Raw genomic sequence first — 27,748 nt, 5'->3', positions numbered from 1 at the left:
GATGATCACAGAAGGCCTGAAGACGTTTTGTGAGTTGTGGCTTTGTGGTACTGCCTGCAGCTGTTGACACATCAGGGATGACTGGTGGCAGTGATTTGAACTAATCCTGTCTCGGCCTAACCAGCACTGCAGTATGCATGGAGCGAGTCTGCTCCTGGAGTGCCTGATGAGGCCAAGGGATGTGTGTAGACCTACAGTCAGAGGAAGTATGCAGCACTGGCCTCAAGGTTGGAAAGTTGCCATAGCAACAATATTTTCAGGGGATGATGTGGCAGGGTTAGCCCTGCAAGGCAGGGTGGTCTCCTAACTACATGTCCTTCCCCTAATGCTCCTCTGAACTTACATGAGCCTGAATCCAGTGCAACAACCTGGGTGGGTGATGCTGAGAGACCACCAGATGAAATTCTGGTTAATGTATGCAGGTTGTGGGTCATAATGACAACCGTATATGCAACATTGGGTGCTGTCCCCTGCATTCACCTACATGCCTGATATGAATGAGGGTCTGACAGAGGGAGAGTGGGCCATGGGATTTTCAAGAAGGACTGTGAGCAAGTGAAGCAGGCTGATTTCTTACCTGGGGCTACTAGAGAAGGGGAAGGGAGGTTTGCAAGCTAGAAAATGAGCAAAGAGATAGGAAATACTACATCCCCTTAGCCCCTTCCCCAAGATGCATATTCAAGGTTAGCAATTGCCCTCCTCTTAAATCTGAATTGGTGCTAGTAATGGTGTAGGAACTTGTGAATAAAGGGCCCAATGTGGCTAATATTCTGCTGGTCTTTCCTAAAATGACCCAACAAATAATATTTTCTTAAAACAAGTAGAGGCATGCATATAGCTTGAGACTTGACTGAGAGTTTTTGCAAAATATAAGTACTCTGCTGACTTGAAAGATGCTAAATGTGTGGCTCCATATTGGGGGTTTGGAGTTCTGTCATTAGAGCTGGATTTTGCCATTGGTGGTGCACATCATTTTCTCTACTAGGTCTCTGACAACTCCTATGCCATTTACCCTTGCTAGACATTTCCTCAGATTCCCAGCTGAAAGGCAGCCAAACGTGAATCCCATTATTGAAAGGCTTACATCTGTGGTCTCTTTGTGTGAGACTCTCATTTGTTAGGCTGGAAGAGTGAAAGCATCACTCAACAAGAAGCACCGGAGACAGACCTGATGAGCATGTCTGTTTATTAGCAATCAGGCACAGATTTGTATAGGGTAAGAGGGGAAGAAAAAAGCCTGGGGTGGTAACAGTAATTCTATAGGGCAGAAGGGGCAGCATGCCAAAAGGCTTCTAACTAATCGACTTATAGGTCACATAGGACACATAGGCTCCTGGGCTCCTTTGTGCAACCAGCCCACATCTGGCCGTTGCTTATCAGCTCTCTGTTTATGAACCACAAAAGCACAGCCACAAGGCTTCCAACAGGAAGTGGGGAATGGAGGAAATGGGCCTGGAGCTCCTGCAACTTGCCAGCAGCCAGGCTGTGGGGTCCCTCCCAGCAAGCATGGTGCACCATGCCCTCTCAACTTTCTGCATGGGGCAGGGCAGGCAGTCCCATGGGATCACCCACAGAAATCTATCTTAACTGCAAAAGATTGTGATTGGCTACATTTTTATGATAGAATTTATATCAGAAATTTTCCATCAAAGTATCCTTTATTCTGGATGTATCATACACAGTGATGGAGGAAGAAAAAATCTTACATCCATGTTGACCTCTCACCTACACAACAAGCAGACTCCTGTTTCTCTGTCTTGCTAATACAGCCTCTTCCCCCCACCCCCGCCTTGACCATCCTTGCCCTGCCTCAACTTTTGGACACAACAATATATGAATGCTCCTGCTATCAGCCTGAGATCTCCTTCACTCTTCCCAAGCTGTCTCCCTCTATCTCAGCAGCTCAGCCTCAGAATCCAGCCTCATTCTGTTACAGTCGAATTAGAGTTGAATTGCTCTTGCCACCCCAAAAACGCTCCAAGAGACCTTCTCTCATGTAATTAACAAAGGGTAAAGTTTATTGATGTTCCGACATGTCGGGGCCCCCGTCCCAGTACAGGCGAGCGGCCTCGAATAGTCTTGGGTTGGGGTTTTTATACACATTGAAACAAAGAAAATCAATCATTGCATAGAGCAGACAGTGGTATAGAGTAAATAATTGATACAAGTTAAGTGATTTTACAACCAGTTGATTTATGAATACAGGGAGTGATACCTAGGAATGCAGCCGAATGGCGATAAGGGACACATGGTGGAGTCAGGGGTCCAGGAGGCAGAGATATATGGTGACTTCTTCTATCTCACTTAGGTGAAACTGAGGTTACTGCTCACATTGGGGTAATTTACTGACTAATGGCTATGCAGAGCAAGTCTAACGAGGTCAGGAAAGTTCACCAGAGGAGGTTGGGGGGGGAGCGGCTTTTAACTTTTTAACCCTTCATTCCCCACTCCTCTTAGGCCAGGGTCTCTAATCTTAGAGACCATCTGTTTCCCCTTCTCCGTGTGTTACATATTGTTGATGAATTACCATGAGTTTAACACTTTCAGCTAGGGAGACTTAGTGAACCACGACCCAAATCATCCCTGTTGCTGAAGTCTGTCCCACTGTCTTTTTTCTAAGCGTTTACGTAGTTGAGCCATGTTGTCCTTCGCCACCCCTGTCTTGTCTACATAGAAGCAGCATTCCTCCTTAAGGGCTGCGCATAACCCCCCCTCCTCTATGAAAATGAGATTCAACCCCCGCCTGTTCTGCAATACTGAAATGCAGATACTGGGCTGTATCTGGGAGGTTGTGGAAGATTTGTCAGGCAGAAGGGGTGGGGATCTCCACCTGGCAGGTTATCAGGTAGAAGGGGGCAGGGCAGGATGCAAAGGCCGGGCTTCCAGTGAAACATTGTCAGGATGACTGAGGTGCAGATGCATATGCTGGACACATTAGGCCTTTATGTCACACACACATAAGCTCATAACTGACTTTCTGCCTAATATTTTCCCCTCAAGAGGTAATACCCAAAATTCTTCTTTGGGATTATGGATGGAGTTCCGTTTTCTGTAACTTCTTCGAAGCTGGCATGTGGGCGTCGAGGGGGGTTTGGGTATTTCCTCTTGCTACCTGTCTTATGGTGTGCAACAGTGGCCTTGGAAAGACGGTGCCGCTCGGTCCAGAGGGCTGTTCAGGTAGTCCAGTGGAATGGGCTGGAAGCCTTGCCTGATGACCATTTGGAGTTTAACAGCTTTTAGTCTGTTAGAGACAAAACGAACAAGGGCATTAAAAACACACAGTGCAAAGAGAAGCATCAAGATTGCAGAAGTTATTGGGCCAATGAGAGGAAACAGCCAGGATTTCCGTGACCAGATATCAGGCCAGAAATCCCAGCCCTGCTTTGCCTGGTCCTGGAGCTGTTTGGCTTTTTCCAGGAAAATTTGGATTTGTACCTGTCTAGTCTGATTGACCCAGAGACAACATTCTTCCTAGAACATGGCACAGACACCCCCCAGAACAGCACTTAGCATGTCTAATTTTTTTATAACCTTTTGTGACTTCACACACCCTCTTTAACTTACTTGAAACATTTTATCATTTTTATTTTAGTTTAGAGTAAACTAGCCACCAGGATTCTTACAAGCCATGTCCTTTTCTTATTTAAAAAGCTCTTTTCTTTTTAACCCTTTTTACCAAGAACACTCTTTCCTTCTAAACCTTACTTACCAAGTACTTATTTTTATCCTTGTGATAGAGCCTGGTTGGCTCTTTCTGCCTTACCGGAAGACTGAGGTCTCCATGCAGAGTGAAGGTGCCTTACAAATCCCTTGTGTGATCTAGAGCTCTGGTTAAGGCAATCAGTTCTGCTAAATGAGCAAAAGTTCCTGGGGGCAGAGCATGCTGTAACTGTTGCATACCCTGAGAAGCAGGTCCAGTCTGACAAAGCTGCTTCCATCTATGAACCAAACTTCATCTGTGTTAGTCAGGGGACTGTCTCTTGGGTCCCTTTTGTTGGCATAGATTAAGTCTATAGTCTCAGTACAGGAGTGGAGGGGACCACTTTCCCCTGGAACTGGCAGGGAGGGCTTTTTAAGTTTAATACTATTGGATGGACTTTTAAGGCCTGGCTGGGTGTGTGAGGCCCAGACCTATCCATGGGGTGCTGTTAAGAGAATTGTAAGAGATGCAAATCTCCCTTAAGGGAGGCACCCTGTTGACTTGCATTACATGGCTGGACTAGGAGGAGAGCTGAATAGGAGGCTGACAGAAATAGGCAACTTGCATTTTACTGACCCTAGGCCATCCCCAATAGCAGTGGCTGGAGCTGGAAGCTGGGCAGAGCCAAAGGCTTTTTAGCTCGGGGCCACAGGGCCACAGGGTCTGCGGTTCTGAACCAGGAGTCCTTCGACACCCAGGGCAGTTCCATGTCCAGTAGCCTTGCTCTTGGCAGAGTTGACAGAAGGCAGTCGCTGTTACAACAGCTGCTTGCCCAATGCCCTGGCTCCTTATGTCAGCAACAGGTGCCATTTGGGGTACATTGGCTTTGCTGGGTTTCCTTGACAGTGGATCACCATGTAAAGCAGCCACTGATTGGCCTGTTGCCCATCCTTACATCGCTCCTGCTGCTAGCTTGCTCCTCAATTTCCTGGTCTCTAATAAAGTGGACCAAGGAGGCAGCCTCTATGATGTCAGTCAAGGGGGTGCTCAACCCCGTCCCTGATTTTTGGAGTTTTTTTTTTTTTTTTTTTAATATCAGGGTGAGCTAAAAAACTATGGTCATGGGCAAATTCTGACACTTAGTATTTTCCTGCGAGTTAAGACCGTGCCCATGAGGAGAACTATGATCTTTTAGGTAAGATCAACTGTGGTGACCTGCTTGCATACTTTGAGGTCATCAGTACAACTTCCTATCTATCCCTCAATTTGGTTTAAAAGGGGAGTTCTGCCCATTTACCGCGTACACCAAAAAATCGATCTAACCTCTTATTATGGCTATGCTGTTTGGTCCTCTATACTGTGACCAGGCATTATTATAGAAATGGTCAGTCATAACTTCCCTTCTGGAAAAGAAAAGAGGAGAAGTGAGGCAGTGAGTCGGGTCTCTAGCCTGACTTTCTGGGCTTTCAGATTTAACCAGTGTTTAACCAGTGCTTACTGCGTAGCCTGACTTAGAGGAGAAATTGTGGCAGAGGTCTCTGCCATCCTTTGGCCTCCAGATATTTACCGTGTAGCCAGTGGGTTATGGGCCTGGGTTTCTGGGCTTTCACTGCGCAGCCTGTGGACACCAGAGACTTCCCGGGCTCCTGGAACCCAGCTCTCCAGCACCCGCTGCATAACCATCTCCCGTCGTCTCTAAGTCTCTTTTGGCACACTTTTTTCTTTTTGGCTAGACCTTCATTTGATCTATATTTGAACTAGCAATGCCTGGTTGTTACACAATAAATTACTTAGGCAGAACATGAATTCTATGTCTCTTGTTGTCGGATAAACCAGAAATAAAAACCCTGAACATTAGAGTTAGTACACAATTATCATATAACTCAGAATAATTTAACAGAGTCAAAAAGAGCTTACAGGACCTAATTTTAGAAATGGCAGGGTAGCCGATTAAACAGACACTGTTAAAATAGACATTACAGTTTTTGTGAAAACAGATTTTAAGATTTATGATTTAGACTATTTTTAAACATTTTAAAACTTTTTATGACTTGTTTATACTTTTGGAAACTTTACACCCGTAGTTACTTTTATATAGCCTTGAATTGTCATGTGTGGACAACCTATGAGAATACATGCTAACAAACTCAAACAGTCTCTCTTATCGAATTTGAGATGTTAAAAGTACACATAATACACTTTTCCAAGTTTTACTTAGTACTGATGTCTAGATGACTTAAGACATAGAGTTATTAATGAATACCATACCAGTATCTGAAATAGAAGTCAAAATTACATTTCCATGCTTTTAAGTAATATAAGGACAACACCTCCTGAGCAGCAAACATGGTCACTAGTGCATGGTTACAACTTTGAAAAGATCTTTATCATTAAAAGAAACAAGTTTAAAGCACATCAAAGACATGTAAAACTGAGCAAGCAAGCCACTGAGCAAACCGAAGGGCATTTGCATTATCTCAATTTTCTGAACCAATCTGCATTGGCTTACTTTAGTTAACAACATAAAGGCTTGTATACACAGAATTTACTCTTATTTTTATAAGACTATTTTAGCTGGAAAGCAAAAACATGAATACAGCATAGGTCTGACACCATTTATAACATTTTAATACATTTTACATAGTCTGAATTGACTCAAGCAACTGTTACTTTAACAAATTCAGAGTCTCATCCTTTGAGAGTTCCAGGGATCCGACTGGAAGCCCAAAGTTGGAAGACTCGATTTAGAATTTAAGCTGTCAGAGTCAAACCATTTAGCCAAAATTAGTACATTTTTGATCAGTTGGGTAATCACTCAAACATTAAAAACAGATAAACAACGTAGTCTCAGTACTACAAATAGAAAAACATGAAACCTTCAAGACAAATGAAACTCTTATCAGCTAAGTCAGGGACAGCAGCACAGAAAAGAGCTGATAAAAGCCCATTTACATTTTGGAATAACCTGTTAAGAATTTTTAAATTAAGACAACATTTTTAAAGTTTTTATTATACAGTTTAGAACAGTTGGTTCTGAATGGAATTTTCCCATAATGTGTCCCCCTTGGTTGTACAAAACAAGAGATAAAGACCTCCGGAACAGGCACTGATCTGGAGTGAGATTGCTTCGCCCGCCTGGTGAACACGGAGCTGCAGGTTACGGCCCATTTAGACTCTGTAGCTGCAGGGCCGTGGAGCCACAAACACATTTACACCACATACACGCTGTTTTCCATTGCAGACACCAGGCAGGTCCCTGGTAGAGGGGCAACAGAAGCCCCCCCTTCCGCACAAAGGCGGGCCTGAGTACTGAGTGCCCCAGGGTGACTTACCGGGTCCTGAAGTCCAGGAGATCCATCCATTTGCCCCATTTGGTTGGCCATGGGGAGTCAGTCTGGGGGGATGGGTATGGCTCGGGGAGTTAGGATCCTGAGGAATAAGTCAGGAGGCGCGCCTTCCCATCCTCCGCCTGCCATTCCTGGGCCCCAGCTGAGTCCTGCAGGTTGAGGCTCAAAGGGCCAGCTTTGTTTGAACACGCAGGGGGTTTCAGCACTTGTTAATGGCACAGCAGGGGTTTCCCTGCTGCCTGTGAAGGGAAAGTGGAGGGATCTGCTGGCCCCTGGGGAGCTGCTTCTCTTAGCCCCTCCTGTGGCCCCCGCTGCCGGCCCCACAGCCAGGGCCGGGCGGCTGGTAGGGAGGAGGGAAAATCAAATCTTCAGAGTCGCCCTGTAAAACAGAATAGAGCGGCGCCGAGGCTGAAGTCTTAGTTTGTTTTATCTGCTTTGCTGGGACGGTCCTGGACGACTAACATTTTTTTTTGAAGGTTGTTTCTGAGGGAATAAAAGAGGCTTTAACCAGGAAAGGGAGTTTTTACCAGATCTTGCCAGACCAGGATGTCAAGGGTGCCCTTAGGCGCCCATCCTACTTCAAAGGTAGGCCAATCTGCAGAACAAAGGGTGGTTAGTCTCCCTTTCTAAGAGTTGTCTAAATCCGTCCCATTGTCTGAATTTCAGAAAGGCAAATACAAATAGCCAAAAACAAACACCAAAGAGACTCACAAAAAGGCACTGAACAAAACAAAAAAGACAAAAATGGAACATCGGCCTCACGCCTGCGGAGCGACCACTTCGTTCCTACAGAGGTGGGGAGCCTGCCCCCCTACAGAGTCCCAGATGGGGTCCGAGAACCACACTGACACACAGACACAGATACGAATGCAAGTTCCGGAACCACTTCAGAACCTACAAATGCAGACTCCGGGACCACTTCAGAGTCTCGCGACTATGCCACACACAAACAGACAAACACAGACTCCGGAACCACATCAGAGTCCTGTGACAATGCCGACAATACAAATGCAAGTTCCGGAACCACATCAGAACCTACAAATGCAGACTCCGGGACCACATCAGAGTCTCGCGACAATGCCACACACAAACAGACAAACACAGACTCCGGAACCACATCAGAGTCCTGTGACAATGCCGACAATACAAATGCAAGTTCCGGAACCACATCAGAACCTACAAATGCAGACTCCGGGACCACATCAGAGTCTCGCGACAATGCCACACACAAACAGACAAACACAGACTCCGGAACCACATCAGAGTCCTGTGACAATGCGGACAATACAAATGCAAGTTCCGGAACCACATCAGAACCTACAAATGCAGACTCCGGGACCACATCAGAGTCTCGCGACAATGCCACACACAAACAGACAAACACAGACTCCGGAACCACATCAGAGTCCTGTGACAATGCCGGCAACACAAAATGTGAGTCTGAAAACAGTTTATGCAATAGAAGTAAAACCTGAAAGACAAAGGGTGAATACTGATGCTGGCACCGAATTCCCGACCGCGGGAATTCCAGATGGGAGTTTCGCTGAGCGTCCTCAGTCTCCCGGTCCTCCCGAGGCGTCCCTCGAGGCTGTAGCGTTGTGGCTTCCGGGCACGTCTGCCACCCAACGTCTACCGTGCCAGCCCGAAACAGCTTCAGGCCTGAACCAGATACAGAAACAGAAATGCACGTGCACAGAGTCCCTATCCTTTAGGCGCCTTTACTTACCCCGAGAGATGTCCGTTGGAGACGTCCGTGGGCAGCAGAGCTATCTCGCTGGGGCCTCCATATGTTACAGTCGAATTAGAGTTGAATTGCTCTTGCCACCCCAAAAACGCTCCAAGAGACCTTCTCTCATGTAATTAACAAAGGGTAAAGTTTATTGATGTTCCGACATGTCGGGGCCCCCGTCCCAGTACAGGCGAGCGGCCTCGAATAGTCTTGGGTTGGGGTTTTTATACACATTGAAACAAAGAAAATCAATCATTGCATAGAGCAGACAGTGGTATAGAGTAAACAATTGATACAAGTTAAGTGATTTTACAACCAGTTGATTTATGAATACAGGGAGTGATACCTAGGAATGCAGCCGAATGGCGATAAGGGACACATGGTGGAGTCAGGGGTCCAGGAGGCAGAGATATATGGTGACTTCTTCTATCTCACTTAGGTGAAACTGAGGTTACTGCTCACATTGGGGTAATTTACTGACTAATGGCTATGCAGAGCAAGTCTAACGAGGTCAGGAAAGTTCACCAGAGGAGGTTGGGGGGGGAGCGGCTTTTAACTTTTTAACCCTTCAATTCCAAACCCCTCCCAGCTCACACTGTGACCTCAAAGGACCTTTAAATCTAGCCCAAGCACTTCTCTATCTCAGCAGCTCTGCTTTAGCTCAGACCTCCAAGCTCCTTCCCACTACTTTGTACTATATAAAGCACTAGTCTGTAAGACAGGGGGTTCTCTCTTTGCTGTGTGCTTGCTGGGAACTCTCTGCCATGCATTCACCTTGGAGTGAAGAAACCTTCTGAATAAACCTGGACTGCCTGTGGCTTCATGCTCTGTCTCCTTTTTCTTGGCACAAAGTTTGTATTGTTTTGTGGACCTGTGTAATGGAGATGAAGTATATTACCTCAATCCCTGACCATTTAAAAACCAATTTATAAACAAGGACTTGGAATGTGACTCCACTAAAGTGTACCTGTGATCTTAGAAAGTCTTTTGGCTGCTTTTATTGGAAGGTGAGTGTCAGGAAGTGAACTGATAGAAAGCAATTGATGAGATTTCCTTTGAATTCTGTGGTGCTTCCCTGAAACTTGGAACACTTTGGTGATTTAAGCCCTGCAAATTAAAAGCTCATTAACAATTATTGCTCAAAGATGCTAAAAATAATCAGCTACCTAGATCATGGACCTTGGATAAATGTTCTCTCTCCAACTTGAAGCTTTAAAAGAGGACTTAAAATGTCTTAAGATTGATGTTTTCAGGAATAAAATACAAAGAACTACCCTTTTTTCTTTGACTTAGCTGAACTTAGCTGTGAGAAGGAAGGGGAGTGTGGAACCCAGTGACTACTGATATTGGGAGGCCTGACCTATTAATGGCTACTCCCATGATTTCCTAAAGCTTTTATATGTGAGTTAAATCAAGTGAGAAAATGTAATGTGCAAGCAAAAGGACTCTGAAAATCAATATGTTGCCCATAATAGAGACGAGGGTACATGAGGAGTCTTCAAAAATTTCATTAAAAATGTGTGTCAGAGAAAAACTAGGTATCAATTTTTTAATTGTAATAAAGTTAACTTACCTTTTAATTCCATTTTCTTTTTTTAAAAAAGATTTTATTTATTTACAGACATTGAGAGGTAGAGACAGAGAGAAAGTCCTTCCCTCCATTGGTTCACTCCCCAAATGGCTAGAACAGCCAGAGCTGCACCAATCTGAAGCCAGGAACCAGGTGTTTCTTCCTGGTCTCCCATATGGGTGCAGGGGCCCAAGTACTTGGGCCATCTTCTATTGCTTTCCCAGGCCACAGCAGAGAGCTAGATTCAAAGAGGAGCAGCCAGGACTAGAACTGGCGGCACCCATATGGGATGCGGGCACTGCAAGTGGAGGATTAACCCACTGCACCACTGCACTGGCCCTTTAATTCCATTCATCTTGTGTATTCTTAAGAGTCTCCTTGGATATAGTTTGCCCTATATGTAGTCTAGAGCACTCTAGGGAGGAATATGGGAGACACTGATCCCTCTGCAGCTACATGATGTGTTGATTGAGCTTATAAATTCAGAGTATGGGAACTCAAGGGTAGCCCATTGGAAATAGCCTGTTAGGACATAATAGTAATAGTGGTTAACCAGTATTTAATGAGTCATTATATGCCAGACATGACTATCAGCATTCTAAATGTGTTGTCCCATTTCATTTTTGCTTAAGCACTAGATATAACTATTGTTATCATTTTCCAGATGAAGAGGAACAGAGATTACCCAAGATGCTATTGCTAAGCATGACAAAGTCAGCATTCAAACCTGGAAGCATTTCTTAATGACGATGGTTAATTTTTGTTTGGATTTGTCAGTCTAGTTGATTGTATATACTATATATATATATATATATACTGTCTACAGATTCCAAAAGGTTTTCCTTTAAAAGGATTTATTTATTTGGCCGGCACTGTGGCTCACTAGGATAATCCTCCACCTTGGGGTGACGGCACACCGGGTTCTAGTCCTGGTCGGGGCGCCGGATTCTGTCCCGGTTGCCCCTCTCCCAGGCCTGCTCTCTGCTGTGTCCAGGGAGTGTAGTGTTGGATGGCCCAAGTACTTGGGCCCTGCACCCCATGGGAGACCAGGATAAGTACCTTGCTCCTACCATCGGATCAGTGTGGTGCACTGGCCACAGCGCGCCGGCCGTGGCAGCCATTGGAGCATGAACCAACGGCAAAAGAAAGAGCTTTTACTCTGTCTCTGCCTCTCACTGTCCACTCAGCCTGTCAAAAATTAAAAGATTTATTTATTTTATTTGAAAGGCAGAGAGAGAGAGAGAGAGAACTTCCATCCACGGGTTTACTCCCCAAACGGCTGCAATGGCCAGAGGTGGGCTGATCCAAAGCCAGGGGTTTCTTCTGGATCTCCTACTTGGATTCAGAGATTCAAGAACTTGGATCACCCTCCACTGTTTTCCCAGGCATATCAGCAGGGATCTGGATCATAAATTGATCATCTGGGACTCCCACCAGAGCCCATAGGGTTGCCAGAGCTGCTGGCAATAGCTTTACTTGCTATGCCATAGCACTAGCCTAAGGTTAAGTCTTTCAAAAGGCCTTATATATGACCTAAGCTGATGAGAGTAGGGAAGAGTTTGAGGCACTAAGGGACTTTACATCACACCTTGAATGAGAATTCTGAGAATATTAGTGTCTCCCATCTCAGCTAACCTTCAAAAGAGGGTGATGTTGAGAGTTAATTTGCTTTCTGTTTTCCAAAGGGATGTGGCCCTTTTGTCTCTCCTAGGGATTCAAGAGTGAAACACAAGGCAACCTTTGCCCACCCAGGCAAAGGGATTTTGGCTGTATTTTTAGAGAGCTATAACACAGTGGGATAAACAAGTGCTGTGCTTCTGTAGGACCCAGAAACAATTTAACATAGCTTTCAGCCTTACCACTACTGAATCACCATGAGCTCTCACTAGAAATTCAGGTACTTTGAAGACCTACATTAGCACATAGCTTTATCAAGATGTAGGTGAGTGTGGCTAATTCAATGAGAAAGAAGAAAGCTGGAAAAAAAAAAGTGACACTTGGCATTGTCCATTCCATGCATGTGGTAGTGGGCTGTTTGCCTTTGAAGCATTCTGTGGACTTCACTGGGTGTTATCTCCTCTACCTTGGATGGGAGTATCCAGGTGCCAGCTGGCAGCCATTCAGAGACAAGCCTTTGTGTTTGTTGGAATGAGGCCACTTCTGTTCTGAGCAGTGAGGTTTTTATTTAAAGACTAAAGTAGTGAGAAATTTAGGAGCTGGATTTAAAAGGAGGAAAGACAAACTTTCTGCCTTACCTTTATTTGTTTCTATTTTAGGAAACTTGCATTATTTATAACTAAAACTTTGGTTAGGCCTCTGAGGATTAGACATCATGCAAATTTCAAACAAAAATGTAAAGAGAAAATAACTTTTTCACACATTCAGAAAACTTTTCTAGACTTTTTTCAATGTTCCTATTACTACCGCATTTGTGTTTTCTTTTCCTTGCTGCATTTAAAAAGTCCTACAGTCATTCAGGGCCTCTATGGGAGTGTGTGTCTGGAGCTGGCAAAAGAAAAGTCCTAAGACTGTGTTTACTTGACATCTTTAGGCCTTGTTCGGTCTCCCAAAGTGCTATCTTATAGTATAGGGGGTTGAGAAATTTCCAGAATGTCCTGAGCAAACTCTGCTCTGGTGGACATTGCTTTCACATTTGGAGAAGGGAAGACGCTGTGTGTGCAGGCCTGCAGCACAAAGAACCAGGTTTCCTGAAACAGAGAGTGGGAATGCAGGGACAAGGACACAAAGAATGGAGCCAAGACAAGTCCTGAACAAGGCTTTTTTTGTTTGTTTATTCAACAAATCCAGTAGTATTTAAACATGACCAGTTGTTTACAAGAAGGAGCACAAAAGATTTACATATCAAAAAGGCTTTTAAGGTTACAAAGAGTTCCAGATAAGGTTCTTAATTATTGATTACACTTAGGTGATAAATGCAGGTTTCAGGTGTGACTGATTATCTATATCATCTCTTGTAAGAGGCTTAGCAGTGAGATAAGGTTCTTCCTGCCTCTTCCCAGAATCTCCTTAGTCTAATTGTCTGTGCCAGGAAGTCTCCATCCATATGGTTAAGTGTAAACAAAGGGAGTGACTGCCTGTGGCTGCCCACAGCTGTGAAGAGGTTATCAGATCAAGATAGGAAAGCCAGTGGTGAGTGATTGGTAATAGGGCTGAGGAGAGTCTTAGACATTTCCCCTGAGCTTTAATGTGAACCATTGCCACCCAAAATGTGTCCACAGGTTTTGCTCCCTTCTCTCTTTTGACCTTCAGAGCTCCATCTACAGGTGAAGGTCAGTGTTGCATGTTGTTTTGAATGATTTGGGTGACTCAGAGCTGTAATAATATATCAGGTACTGATATTAGGGCCCTGAGCTTCAGTAATGAGTACTATGGTTAAGAAGAGGGGACCAAAGACACGGGAGAGTCAGGTGCTTCATGAATATTACTAAAGATTGCTATCCAGTGTTACAAAAGGTGAGAGTGGATTCAATAGGAGGAGAGTAACAAATCTTACTTAAGATTTTATTTATTTACTTGAGAGGCAGACTTATAGACAGAGGGAGAGACAGAGAGAAATGTCTTCTGTCTCCTTGTTCATTCCCCAGTGGCCACAATGTCTGGAGCTTAGCTGATCCAAAGGCAGGATCCAGGAGCTTCTTCTTGGTCTTCATATGGGTGCAGAGGTCCAAGCACTTGGACCATCTTCCACTGCTTACACATGCCATAACAGAGACTGGATTAGAAGTGCAGCAGCTGGGATATGAACTGCACACATATTGGGATGCTGGTGCTGCAGGTAGAAGATTAGCTTACTATGCCATGGCCCTGGCTCTGCTTTTTCTTCTTCTTCCTTTTTTAATGTTAACTATACTCCCCTAAGATTTAGATAAATCTGGCTGTTAAATTCTTCCATCTTTACAGACTGGAGCAGTTACACATACCAGGGACTGACAGCCTTGCTTTGTCCCGCCCCTGTCAGAGTGACAGACCTGGTTTGTCCAGGCCCTCTGGCAGTGGCAGTCTTGCTTTGTCCTGCCCCTCTGGGTGTGGCATCCCTGCTTTGTACCACCCCCTGGGACTGACAGCCCTGCTTTGTCCCAGTCCTATGGCTGTGGAAGACTTGCTTTGTCCTGCCCCTCTGGGCATGGCAGCCTGCTTTGTCCTGCCCCTCCAGAAGTGACAGGCTTGCTTTTTCCCAGCCCCTGGATGTGACAGCCTTGCTTTATCCCACCCCTGTGGGAGTGACATCCCTGCTTTGTACTGACCCCTGGGAATGACAGCCCTGCTTTGTCCTGCTTCCTGATATTGGCAGCCCTGCTTTGTCCAACCCCTCAGGGAGTGACAGCCTTGCTTTGTCCTGCCCCTCTTGGTGTGATAGCCCTGCTTTGTCCCGCCCCTCTTGGTGTGACAACCCTGCTTTGCCCTGCCCCCTGGGACTGACAGCCCTGCCTTGTCCTGCTCCCTGAGAGTGACAGCCCTGCTTTGTCCTGCCCCTCAGGGAGTGACAGCCCTGCTTTGTACCACCCCCTGGGATTGACAGTAATACTTTGTTATGCCCCTCTTGGTGTGACAGCCCTGCTTTGTCCTGACCCCTGGGAATGACATTGCTGCTTTATGCCGCCCCTTTGGGAGTGAGAGCCCTACTTTGTCCTGGCCCTCTAGGAGTGACAGCCCAGCTTTGTACCGCCCCCTGGGAGTTACAACCCTGCTTTGTCCTGCCACCTGGGAGTGACAGCCCTGCTTTGTTTGGGCCCTATGGCTGTGGCAGTCTTGCTTTGTCCTGCCCCTCTGGACTCTTGCAGCCCTACTTTGTACCGCCCCCCTGGGCTTGGCAGCCCCGCTTTTCCCCATGCCTGGGATTTACAGGACTGCTTCATTCCACCCCTCTGGAAGTGTCAGCACTGCTTTGTCCCACCCCTGGTAGTGACAGCCCTGCTTTGTCCAGCCCCTCTCAGAGTGACAGCCCTGCTTTGTCCTGGCCCTATGGCTGTGGCAGTCTTGCTTTGTCCCGCCCCTCTGGGCTTGGCAGCCCTGCTTTTTCCCAACACCTGGGATTGACAGTACTGCTTTGTTCCACCCCTCTGGGAGTGACCACCCTACTTTGTCCTGATCCCGGAGAGTGACAGCCCTTCTTTGTCCTGCCCCCCTCTGAGTGACAGCCCTATGTCTGACTCCTGCTGCCTTTCTCTTTTTCTGACTGCTCTTGATGAGGCTTCCAATACTTCATGAAATAAGAGTGGTGGGAGTTGATATCTTTGGTTCCAGGTCTGAGGGGTACTGACAGATGACTTTGCTCTTCTACTTTTCCTCCATCTGTTCCTCTACATGAATATAGGGTAAAATCAAGCTTTCATCCTTTTGGCTTCTCTCAGGATTGTGACTGTGACTTGATAGTCCCGGGAAGTGTTGCTTTCCTGAGTGAGTGGGTAAACGAGTGAATCAAAACAATGCTTCCTGCAGTCGTATTATTGCCCTATTATGGCAACGAGTGGCCAAAGCAGTCATTGGGAAAATGTGGACGTTCATGAAAATTGTCTGTGAGAAAAGGAAAGAATGATAAATTGACTTCAGTTGATTAAACCTGCAAAGATAATCTGGGTGCAATTCATAAGATATCTATACATTTTTTCTCTATGCTTAAAGGATCAAAAAACTAGAGTGGGCAGATCCCAATAGGATGTTCATTGCTTTTTTATATTATTCTTAGAAATTATTCTTTGTAACATTTTTCTCATTTTCTCAGACATGTATTTGCTTCAATGGAGGAGTGAATGAGAGATCTCACATCTGAGGTTCCCTCTCTCAGATTCCTTCAAGAACTTGGGCTGGGCCAGGCAGGATCCTGAATCCTGGAGCTCTATCCAGGTCTCCAAATTGGGTGGCGGTGGCAGGGACTCATGGACTAGGATAAGGATCCACCTCATTCTCATGTGCATTATCAAGAAGTTGGATTAGACACAGAGTCTCCAGGACTCCCAATGGAACTTGTATATGGATGCCATTGTCTCTCTTGGCAGCTTCACCTGCTGCACCTTCATGCCTGCTGCAACTTCTGCTTCTTTAACTGCTTTATACTTCTGGAAGTCTTTCTTGGGACTGCTTTTCTGTATTGGAATATATTCATGAATAGAGGATAGGTGTGTGCATCGATTTCACATTCACAGGAATCAATGTTATCACGAATGGATCAGTAGCAACATTTTATAGACATGACATCCAGATGAGGGTTAGGAGAAGAGGAGGAGAATGTTATCAACCCAGGACTCTGAGGAACTGACTATCACTGGTTAGAGTTTGAACAATCATTGTCCCAATGTGAAATGAAAGGTAGACAGGAACAAAAGTTTGGTTTAGTAGTGTATCAGCAGTAGAAACCGTTTCTAGAAATTAAATGTGTGACTCCCTCTGTGGTATGTGTACTATGTGTGTGTGTGTGAATTCATGGCTTCCTTTCTTGCATTCCCATGGAAACCGACTAGGACCCCGGGGGATCTGGAGGGGGAATCCACTTTGGGATCAGTTGATTCTGGGAGAGGGGTTTCCAGGGAGTTGACTCTGCATGAGGCCTTCAGCGCCTGACACCCTGCGCCAGCTTAGTCATGCCGGATTGCAGGGACTGCTTTTCCAAAACATCGCCAAGGCTTAGTCAAGTCCCACTGATCTTGGAAAGCAACCCAAATGCTCTGATTCCCCCTGCACATGCACACTGAGCACTTCTGGCCACCAGGCTTCTGTGCGCATGTGCAGCCCTCAGAGCTCCAGAGCAAGGCACGCCTGCACACTTGTGTATTAGGCGTTGCTTGGCAACAGTTACTGTGAGCTCAGAGAAGAGCCCTGAGCCCATGGCTTGTGGCTGCACACAGCTGCAACGGGTTCCTCACGCCTCGGAATCTGCGAGAAGTGGCCGCCAGCCTCGGCCCGGAAGAAGGCCTACTCCTTCTCATTTGGGAAGCGGGATCAGGTGTGAAAATGGTGGGTAGGATGAAATTCCAGTCCGGGGTCTGTCAGCGTGGGTGGAGCAGCCCGAGTCCACCTTAGGTATGGACTACCTGACCTACCTCCTCCTGCAATAGTTCATCCGTTGTCACAGGTTTTTGATGGGCTGTGGAGCTGTTTCTGAGGGTCTAATCATGTCATCTGCAGATATGGACTTTTGGTTTTCCTCCTCTACTTTCAAGGTAGAAGTCAATAAGAAAAAAAGAAAACCAGAAGAATCTCCAATATTTAAACATGAAGAAATGTAATTCCAAATAATCTATGAGTGAGAGAAGAACTCACAAGGTAAATCAGAATGTGTGTTGACTGGGAGACCACATGGATTCCTGGATGAGTGTTGTTAAGGAGAAGAAAATAGAAGAGTTCAAAGAGAAAGATGAGAAATCACCAGTGAGGTCATGTTAGAAAGAAAAATGAAACAAAAATTTCAGGAGCAGATCACTTACATTGGTTTCAAATATTGCAGAAAAAAAATTAAAGAAGAGGGTAGGCATTTAGACTAGTGTCTATGATGTCAGCTGAGAAACCCTAATCCAAATTCAGAGTGCCGTGGTTTGATTCCCAACCCTGATTCCTGATTCCAGCAGCCTGCTAATGCAGATGCTGTGAGGCAGTAGTGATAACTCAAGTAACTGAGCAAGGTGGGTAAGGACTACATTCCTGCCTCTCAGCTGTAGCCTTAGGCCAGTCCTGGCTGCACTGGGTATTTCAGAACTGAGTCAATTGAGTTCTGTCTCTTTTTTTTCTGTCTTGATCTCCCCCTCTCTCTGTCAACCTCTCAAATATATATATAGGCTTTGACCATATATTCTTGGTAAGTACTTGAAGAAATGAATTTTGACAATTTTGAGTAGGTTAAACTCCAAATGAAGAATAGAATGATTGGCCCAAATATATAAATTTACACTAGCTCCAACATGGCTGAAAGAAATGTATAAGAGAGTTCTTTAAGAAAACCACTGTCCACTATATCACCTACAGGACCAAAAAAGACTATTTCAGGTTTTACATCCCACAAGAGTGCTCTAAGTTTCAGCTTGAATTATGTAATGAATAGTCTTTTTGTTATGTAATCAGAAAAACCAGAGGGCAATTTGCAATTAGAATACATGGTTCTAGTGTGTTGTAAACATAACTATATCTTGTTTATGTATATTCTGTAACAGTGAGTTTTAATTACTTTTACATTTCCATTTTAATTATCACAACCTCTTAAAGCTCCTAAAATACAACATAAAACAATGGAGGAATAAGTTAATAAAGAACTTACTGGCGATGTCTTCATTATCTCAGAGACATGTAGAGGTCTCTAGAACCGCATCTGTAAAGGAAGGTGAATGGAGGGAGTTGTGAGTGAGCTGATCTGGCTTGCTCTTACATTCTACTGCACTAAGCAAGATCATACTGTGTTGAACAAGGAATACAGAATGAGCTGAGAAATAAAAGCAATGAGCTGAAGAGAACTAATTTATATTTTTAAAGATTATTGTTCAAATCATTTTCAGTACACCATGGAAAGAAATATAATGCTGTCACTAAAACCTACATTAATAAATGCTTGGTCAGTGTTAAGCATTTCTAATTGATACAGATGCACAATGCAGGGCTCCATGTTACTGTTTATAGAACACCTCTTGTGGTTGTATCCCTACAAATCCAAATCCATAGAATTTATGCACCTTGTCATTTAGATTTTTCTCCCCACAACTATATAGAAAAAATGGACACACTGTAGGACATCATTGCAGTGCATTTTTCTGGTACTTGGTCCAAATGACACACCTTCCAGGACCCAAGCCTTCACAGACTCCTTCAACACAATAATCCTTGCCTTTGCCATTTCACTTCCTTTATTCCATGGGACATCAGTGACTACAATACTAACATACTTTGAAAAGTAGGTACCTGCTGGAATTTGCCTTATCAGACAGTCATCTGGTGATGAAACCTGGGACTTGCTTGATGGAAGATGTGGGTGCAAGCAAGAACTACAGAAAATAACCAAAGGAGGGATGGGTATTGTGGTGAAGCAGATTAAGCTGCTTCTTGGGACGAATCGCATCCCAGATCAAAGATCTTGGATTATGTCCTGGCTATTCTATACCTGCAATGCAACTTCCTGCTAATGTGCCTGGGAGGATAAGAACTTGGGTTCTTGCCATCCCAAAGGGAAAACCCAGATGTAGTATATGCCTCTTTATTTCAGTCTGTAGTGAGCGTTGTTATGGACATTTCGGGAGTATGTTTCTCTAGTCACCTGTGTCATCCTTCTCAAAGTTCATGTGAAATTTGAAACATCACCCAGTTTTTGCTTACAGTTAACATAAGAGAGCATCGCTAAAATCTTGCTCACTCTGGGCAGAAGGATCAACAACTGCTTGGGCCTTAGCCATTCTAAGATTCCCTTGCCTAGTCCATGAAGCTCTAGGGAGAGGGTATGCATCAGAGGGGTGTCCTTTCATGTGGATTCCAACTGATGGAGTCCACTCCTTCATTCAGCATGAACCACTTTGTTAGAGAGGAAATAGGATCTTCATCCAGAACCCTAATTTACACCATAAACCCACTGCTCATGAAAACCACACTGTGTATAGACTTCTATGGACTCAAGGAAGGTACTAGGCAGGCCACACATCACAGAAATGGACAGACCTTTTACTTGTTGGTGAGACACCACAAAGACTCCACAAACCAAACTGCCCCATAGTAATAGATCTTGCACACACTTCACAGTGATTTGGATCAGGATTTGGGAGATATTTTACTGGTATTTTGAATGCCCTCATGCTTCAAATGGATAAACCAATGTTATACAGGTCAGTAACAGGATCCTTCAGTGGCTGAGCTTGAACCACTCATACTGCACACTTTCCTGCTCATGTGGTCTGCACAGTCCCCTTGCCCCACTGCAATCTTGCATCGACCACATTCATGGAGCTTCTGTAATCAGCTTCTGAACATGTGTAAGCACACAGAGTCATTTAGCTTAACTGCTATACCACAATCTCAGCCACTGACATGGGAATCTCTTGAAGCACAGCCCACAGAACCCCTTTCCTGATTCCCATTCAGAGGATCCAGTGCCACTGTGGCTCCCACACAGACTGAGGCTTATGGCTAACACCTCAATATCAGGGCTCAGCCGCCTGGGTATCATGGATGTTTCTGCTCCACACAGTGGAGAATGCATGTCCCACTTCCCAGGGCATCCCTGTGGCCTGTACGATCACCTTTTCTCTGGGATCAACCTTCAGGGATACAGAATCCATTTAATCCATCAAGCAGCATTGGGGGCCACAAAGCCTGAAATTTCTTGGAAAAGAGAGAGCAGAATGGCCAATGCTCTGAATGATCCTGAAAAATCTTCTCACATGGTTTTGTGCCAGTGGCGCCATGGCATGGGAAAACACATTTCCCACAGCCTCAGCACTCCTCCTATCAGGAAATAAGAATGATTCGTCTATTTCCTGGGTACTCAGTCCTGCTGTCTGGACAGCATACATGATGTATCAGAATTCACCTGCAACCCTGTGCTATCCAAGTCAAATTCTGATGAATCTTAGCTTAGCAAACTCATGTTTCAAAGAAACATATGAGGAATGGAGAAAATCAAATGTGAGCACAAGACTTGATGATAATTGTCACTACTTTTATTTTAAGTTCTGGTAGTTATATTGTAGTTATAGAACCACTGTTACTTCATATGGATGCTTGCTTAAAACACGAGGATAGGAACAATGACTCTATTCTACTTTAAGACACTGAAACAAATAAACAAGGTTCTTAGGGCTACTCATGTCTAACCCTTTATAAAGATGCTTGCTCTCATGTAGTGAAATCATCAGCGATGCATCAATGGATCATATTACACAATTGGGAAAACTCTACTAGTGCACATATTGGAATAAAATAGTGGGTCTCAAGTCAGGTGCATTTCAAACTCTTTGTGGAAATACAAAATTCCAACTCTGATAATTACTCAGCTAGGAACTCCTGAAAATCCATCTGTTCCTTTAGCCATCTGCCCATCTGACACATCTTCACAAATCTGAGAGCTGGATCTGCATGCTGCTATAGACAAAACAAGGTCAGCACAGGGTTGCATGGAGTTCCCACTGCTACTGCTGCTCCTCTCCAAATGGGGAAGATCAGGATTGATGTGGGCTTCCTTCTCTGTGCCCAACACATGATTTACCCTGCTTAAAATCCTGATTCTTCTCTAATCCTGCCATTGCCCTTGAATGACAATACTGTAAATGCAGGAAGCTCGGTTTTGAGCTTCCAGTCTTTCAGCTGTCCCCACTCAGAGCACAGTTCTGGAAACAGAACCCAGCCATCAGCTAACAGGAGAGGGAGCCCAGTGTTCTCATTCCACAGGTATGGAGTGGAGTTTTCTGAGAGGGGAGAGAGGAAACAGCTCTGCATTCAAATGGCACTGATTCTCCCTGCTTTCAACAAACACTAAATTTTCTTCAGTAAATATTTCTTAATTTGCTGCAACTTTAGGACCATGTCTAGAGACTTTACTTTTGTTTTACCATAATTTTGACCAGGGTTAGCACTGTGACACAGCAGGTTGAACCACCATTTCCAAGGCTTGCGTCCTGTTTCACAGTGCTGGTTCCAGGCCCAGTCATTATGCTTCTGATGCAGTTTCCTGATAATACACTTGGGATGGCAGCAAAGGATGGCCCCAAGTGCATGGCCCTTGCCACCTGCATGGGAGACCCAAATGGAATTCTGGGCTCTGGCTTTGACCCACCCAAGCCTAGGACATTGGGCGAGTGAAGTGCAGGATGGAGGATCTTTCTATATTTCCTTCTCTCGTTGTCACTTTGCCTTTCAAATACATAAATGAATAAGTCTTTTTAAAATAATTTCTATCATTTCTAGAATGAAGGTCCACATAGTTTTTTTTGACAGGCAGAGTTAGACAGTGAGAGAGAGAGAGAGAGAGAGAGAGAGAGAGAGAGAGAAAGGTTTCCTTCCTTTGGTTAATTCAGCAAATGGCCGCTACAGCCAGAGCACTGTGCTGATCCAAAGCCAGGAGCCAGGTTCTTCCTCCTAGTCTCCCATGCAGGTGCAGCGCCCAAGCACTTAGGCCATCCTCCCCTGCCTTCCTGGGCCACAGCAGAGAGCTGGACTGGAAGAGGAGCCACCAGGACAGAACCAGCACCCTGGTCCACATAGTTATTCAGCCTGTCATGCCAAAAACTTTAAAGCTGCATGCTCTGAGAATTGTGTTTCTAATGTCCACACAGTAATTACATGTTAGTTCACAAAGAAAAACAAACTCAATCAAACATCTCCTATAAATGACCCACAATATTACTTATGTGCCTTGGAAGTTGTGAAGATATTAAGGAGATCTGTATAATTATAATATTAAACTTTATTTAACCCCTATAAAGGTGGCCCCCATGTTCACTGAACTGGTAATATCAGTTCATGTGTTGAAAAAGACATGCCCGATGATAAATTTAAACTCTTAGTTATTACAAGTGGTGGTCAAAGATCAGAAAAACCCACAATGATTTACTGTGTGGTTAATTTAGTAGATAATGCTGAGAAAAGAAGAAACCCTAATTAAAAATCTTGCTTCACACTTTTGGGGAGTATAGTCACAATTGCTGGGAAAGTATCTGATTTTGCTTACAAAATTGATTTGATTCAGTTTTTTTTAAAGATTTATTTATTTACAGTAAAGTCAGAGTTACAGAGAGAGAAGGAGAGGCAGAGAGAGAGAGGTCCTCCATCCACTGGTTCACTCCCCAATTGGCCACAATGGCCAGAGCTAAGCCAATCTGGAGCCAGGAGCTCCCTCCAGGTCTCCCATGTGGGTGCAGGGGCCCAAGGACCTGGGCCATTCTCCATTACTTTCCCAGGCCAGAGCAGAGAGCTGGATCAGAAGTGGAGCAGCTGGGACTTGAACCAGTACCCACATGGGACACCAGCACTGCAGGCTGTGGCTTGACCTGCTATGCCACAGCACTAGCCCCTCTGATTCAGTTTGTAAAGGTTTCTGCAGTTGAACCCCACCAAAGGAAATTTTCATTTCAAATTTGTGGAGACATCTGCCAGGTTATCCTCCAAAGAGACTCTACCATATTATATGCCTCCCAAGTGTGAGTGTGAGGCCCTCACTTCCGCCTACCTTCATCAACAAGTGTTATGTTATCACACAGCCTGTTTGCAATTCCTCTATCACAAAGACTGCTACCAGCCTGGGAAAGCAGTGGAAGATGGTCCAAAGGCTTGGGCCCCTGCACCCATGTGGGAGGCACAGAAGAAGCTCCTGGCTCCTGGCTTCAGATCAGCCAAACTTTGGCCGTTGCAGCCATTTGGGACGTGAATGAGCAGATGGAAGACCTCTCTGTCTCCCCATCTCTCTGTCTATAACTCTGCCTCTCTGAATAATTAACTGAAAAATAAGAAAAACAAGAACTGCATCTAAGAGTTCTACCTCCAAGTTGTACACGTGGGTATTTTATAAGCCAATTCAGTCCCCTAATATTGTGCTGTTCTTTAAACAAGCATTTCTGTGTGTATCCATATCCCTGCATACAGTGCATATGTGCCATATTTATTTAGTTACTTTTAGACTACAAAGCACACCTGTGTGACCTTCTCCATCTCAGCCACCCTGCAAGGCAGGGCAAGGATTATCCGCTTACTCTCATTTTTTTAAATTTTTTTATTATTTATTTATTGCCACAGAGTTAGACAGTGAGAGAGACAGAGAGAAAGGTCTTCCTTTTTCCATTGGTTCACTCCCCAAGTTGCTGCTACAGCCGACGCGCTGTGCCTATCTGAAGCCAGGAGCCAGGTGCTTCCTCCTGGTCTCCCATGTGGGTACAGGGCCCAAGCACTTGGGCCATCCTCCACTGCCTTCCTGGGCCATAGCAGAGAGCTGGACTGGAAGAGGAGCAACCAGGACAGAATTTGGTACCCCAACCATGATTAGAGCCCTCAATACTGAGGGGTCCTTCACACTCTATCAAATGGGCTGAAGCCAGACATTGCTTCTCAGCCAAGAGGTTCATTTACTCTCACAACCACTATCTCTTGAGCCAAGCACAACATGAATTGATACACTGGATACTGTCACAAAGGAGACAGACATACACTTAGAGGAGATAAACAATGAAGCAAATAATTACAGTGAAATGAGATGAGCCTTTTAAAGGGAGGTAGGAAATTACATAAGGAGTAAATGCCACACAGAAGTCTAGAAACAAGTTTGAGGAAGGCACACCCTAGTGGTCAGGTATCTAAAGCCACCAGACCTCACCCTGAGCCCTTTCTGTAGGTCATTTAACCTCACAGCCACCAGCACTGCCCCCAGGAAGGGGCAGAACTTGAAGCAGAATGCCAATCTGCATGTGCCCCTGACTAATCTGCCACTTCCCACCCTCCAGCACTTATTTCTTTACAAATTAGGATTTCAAAACTTGATAGCTGGCAAAGAGAAAGGGAGTGCTGATTTAAATACAAACAAAACACCCCTCCAGCCCCTCCTGGCAGTGTTTAGCAGTGAGATGAGCTGGTGGGAGCCCAAGCCATACCAAAACATGCCCAGGCTCCCCCACATCAGGCTAAGCACCCCAAGCCCCTCCCCTGGGCCACCTCCTAATTACAAAATTGCAGAGAAGGGGCAGCTGGAGCATGCAGCATCAGCTGGTCAGCAACTTGGGAAGGAAAGGGAACTCCCCAGGAAGGATCCAAGGGCACCAGGGGGACACAAAGCAGCTGGGCAGATTCTCTACAGGATTGGGCAAGAAAGGCACTGCTGTGAGCAGACCTGTGTTTCCAGTCTCCCCTGCTGCTCTGCAGAATGGCATCCTCTGTCTCTCCTCCCTCCTAACCCTAACTCCCAGTCCCTCAGGGTCAAACTCCTCTGTAAAACATTCATTCCCTCTGATGCTGTCCCCCTAGAAGAGGGACCCAGAATCCACAAAGGACAAAAGCATCACCTCGGGAGGCTGCCTGCTAAAGACAAAGAACTCTGGGCAGCATTCCCTGTGGCTCTGCTCAGCAGGAGGAGTGCAGGCCCTGGGAATCTGCATTACACAGGATGATCCCCACACTCTCCACCCCCTCTCCACCACCACCACACATGACTTGAAGCCAGCAGTCCTGACATCACAGGATGATGCCTGCCCAGGACATGTTCAAGCCCTTCCTGTCTGTGGTTTTCCATGACCATTTCTGCTTCATATAAACATCTTAGCTACCCACCATGACCACCAGGCTCCCAGGAAGAAGCAGGACCCCTTCTTTTGACCTAGCCTCCCTCAGGAAAGCCAAGGCCAAGCAATGCACCTATAATGGGAAACCAAAGAACTCTGCCAAGAATCCAAAGGACAATGGGGCTTCAGCTTATGGCCAAGTGACCAACCATGCAGAGGACAAAATATAGAGCTGAGCATTAACTCCAGTTTAATCAGGACTCCTAATCTGCCTCCCAATAAACAGCAGTAAGACAATGTCCTCCTTTGCTCACCGAATATTTCATGAGTATCTCCTCTGCGCTGGGCATGGTTCTGAATACTCTTGGGGTCTTTGGGTGGTGAAGCGATCACACATCATCAGGAAGTATTTGATAGTGATTTCTCTTTGCAAAGTTACTTGAAAAGCAAGATCGTCTGTGATGTCAGGCCTCAGAACCACACGAGCTCCAAGTGGACATTCTCAACCAGGCCTGGCTGTTGGATGAAGAAGTACTGCAGGGAGATGAGGTCAGCTTGCAGTCCTGGCAGGGAGAATCTGATTCTCGCTTTCTCATAAGCAAACCCTGGCAGCACTGGAGTTCTTTCTTCCAATGAGATGCTGTACACTGTCCCAAAAAAAAGTAAGCTGCCAGGCACAGCTCCTTAGAATAAATTACTTCTTCTTGATGTTCAGGCATCAGCACAAATGTCACTTCTTCCAGAAAGTTATCCTTGACTCTTAGACAAGACTGGATGCTCAGACCTTGGAATCCAGGGCTGTGGGGAGCAAACCGGACTAGACTGAGTTACTGGAATTAAGACTTATTCTATGCATCTGCTCTCCCACAATATGGCGCTGGGAGAGAAGTAAACAGCTTCCGCACAGCTGCCTCCAGTTCAACCAATAAACTGTAGGACCTGCTCCTGATTGGAGAGCAGCGTACTCGGCGTGTGGGCAGCCGAGTTGGGATTGGCGGAGCAGGACTATAAAGGAGGAGAGAGACGGCATGCACCAGGAACATCTAAGGGGAACATCTAGCTGAAGGAACACCTGTGCAGCCCCCGAGAAAGCCGGCCAGCGGTGTGCCGCACCCCTGCGGAAGTGGGGAATGTGGCCAGGGGGAACCGCCCTTCCACGGAGGTGGAAGGGACAGTAGCCAACCCGGGAAGAACCAGCAGCAAACCCGGGGAGGGCCGAGCAGATGAAAAGAACAGCGCAGGGTTCAGTGTTGCTCCTCCACGAAGAGGGGGAGCGACACAGGGCATTTTATACTTTTCAGATTAGAACACTTTCCAGAAGTCCCTGCAATTATTAACTAGAGTTTAAGGTATAACAAGCAGGAAGCATAAGCTGCCTTGCTCAGCATCCTGTCCTCAGTGCCTGGTCTGGCACCTGGAACATGGTGGACACGCAGTACATCTGGCTGGATGCTTAAATTGATGAGAGAGTGTGTCACACTCTGTCTATGACAACAACTGCCACAGTTTCTCGACTGTCAGCAATCAACCCCTAAGCTGAGGCAGGGCTACAGCTCTGTAGTAGCAGCAGCTCACAGGGGCACAACTGCAGCTCACAGGATCACCGCGATACAGACTCCATGGGACACTCCCCATCATCAGAGAAGGACAAAATGCTCTAGGGGCAGTACATGTCATCACGAGAGTGAGGTCCACACTGGCCATGAGCCACATCAACAGCTGTGTCCAAGACTTCATGGTAAGGTCTCCTAGAAGCCACTCACTCGCCTTCCCATAGCTGTGTCATGGAGAGGGCACTGAGCACTTCCACAGCAGGTGCTGTCTTCAAATAGAGAAAGAAGGACAATAAAAGCTGCCAGAGCAGGCTGAGAAGTCAGGAGTCAGCTGTGAAGTATCTCTGCTGGCAGGAAAGAGTTAAATGCACTTGACCAGGTTCTTTTAACCATAAACCACCTTTGACTTCTGCCCAGTCAGAATGAAGCCCCATGGGGTGGCCACTCACACAGGAAGCCCATGCATTGTGACTTTTGTCATTCAATGGCTGCTTTTTTGCTTTGTTTTTGGTGGTTTGTTGTTGTTGTTTTTGTTGTTGTTATTTAATTTATGGCTCAAGAAGGAAGCTGAAGTCTAGGCCCTAACTTCAGTCCTGCTGAGTCTGGGCTGCTGTCCATGCTTATTAGACACCTCTCACCCCACCTTGGCTTTTTCTAGAATTCCTTCTGCACTGTGATTGTGGCCTTTAGTCCTGAATCCCATGTTCAGTGTTGCTCTTCTGCC

General features: G+C 45.5%; 2 long non-coding RNA genes across 2 annotated transcripts; both read right to left on the bottom strand.

Moving 5' to 3' along the window:
* Positions 1 to 1,995: 1,995 nt before the first annotated feature.
* Positions 1,996 to 9,889, bottom strand: LOC149121607 (uncharacterized). Its single transcript, XR_016223422.1, has 2 exons — positions 8,714 to 9,889; positions 1,996 to 3,241 (listed from the first exon to the last, which is right to left on the bottom strand). It is a non-coding gene; the product is annotated as an uncharacterized LOC149121607 (long non-coding RNA).
* Positions 9,890 to 12,806: 2,917 nt separating this feature from the next.
* LOC149121606 (uncharacterized) lies at positions 12,807 to 26,416 on the bottom strand. Its single transcript, XR_016223421.1, has 3 exons — positions 25,786 to 26,416; positions 18,553 to 18,603; positions 12,807 to 15,821 (listed from the first exon to the last, which is right to left on the bottom strand). It is a non-coding gene; the product is annotated as an uncharacterized LOC149121606 (long non-coding RNA).
* Positions 26,417 to 27,748: the final 1,332 nt, after the last annotated feature.

This window comes from Oryctolagus cuniculus, chromosome 16 (assembly GCF_051225735.1).
Source record: "Oryctolagus cuniculus isolate XC-2025 breed Fujian yellow rabbit chromosome 16, ASM5122573v1, whole genome shotgun sequence".
Classification (NCBI taxonomy): Eukaryota; Metazoa; Chordata; class Mammalia; order Lagomorpha; family Leporidae; genus Oryctolagus; species Oryctolagus cuniculus.
This window is presented reverse-complemented; position numbering and strand designations above follow the sequence as displayed.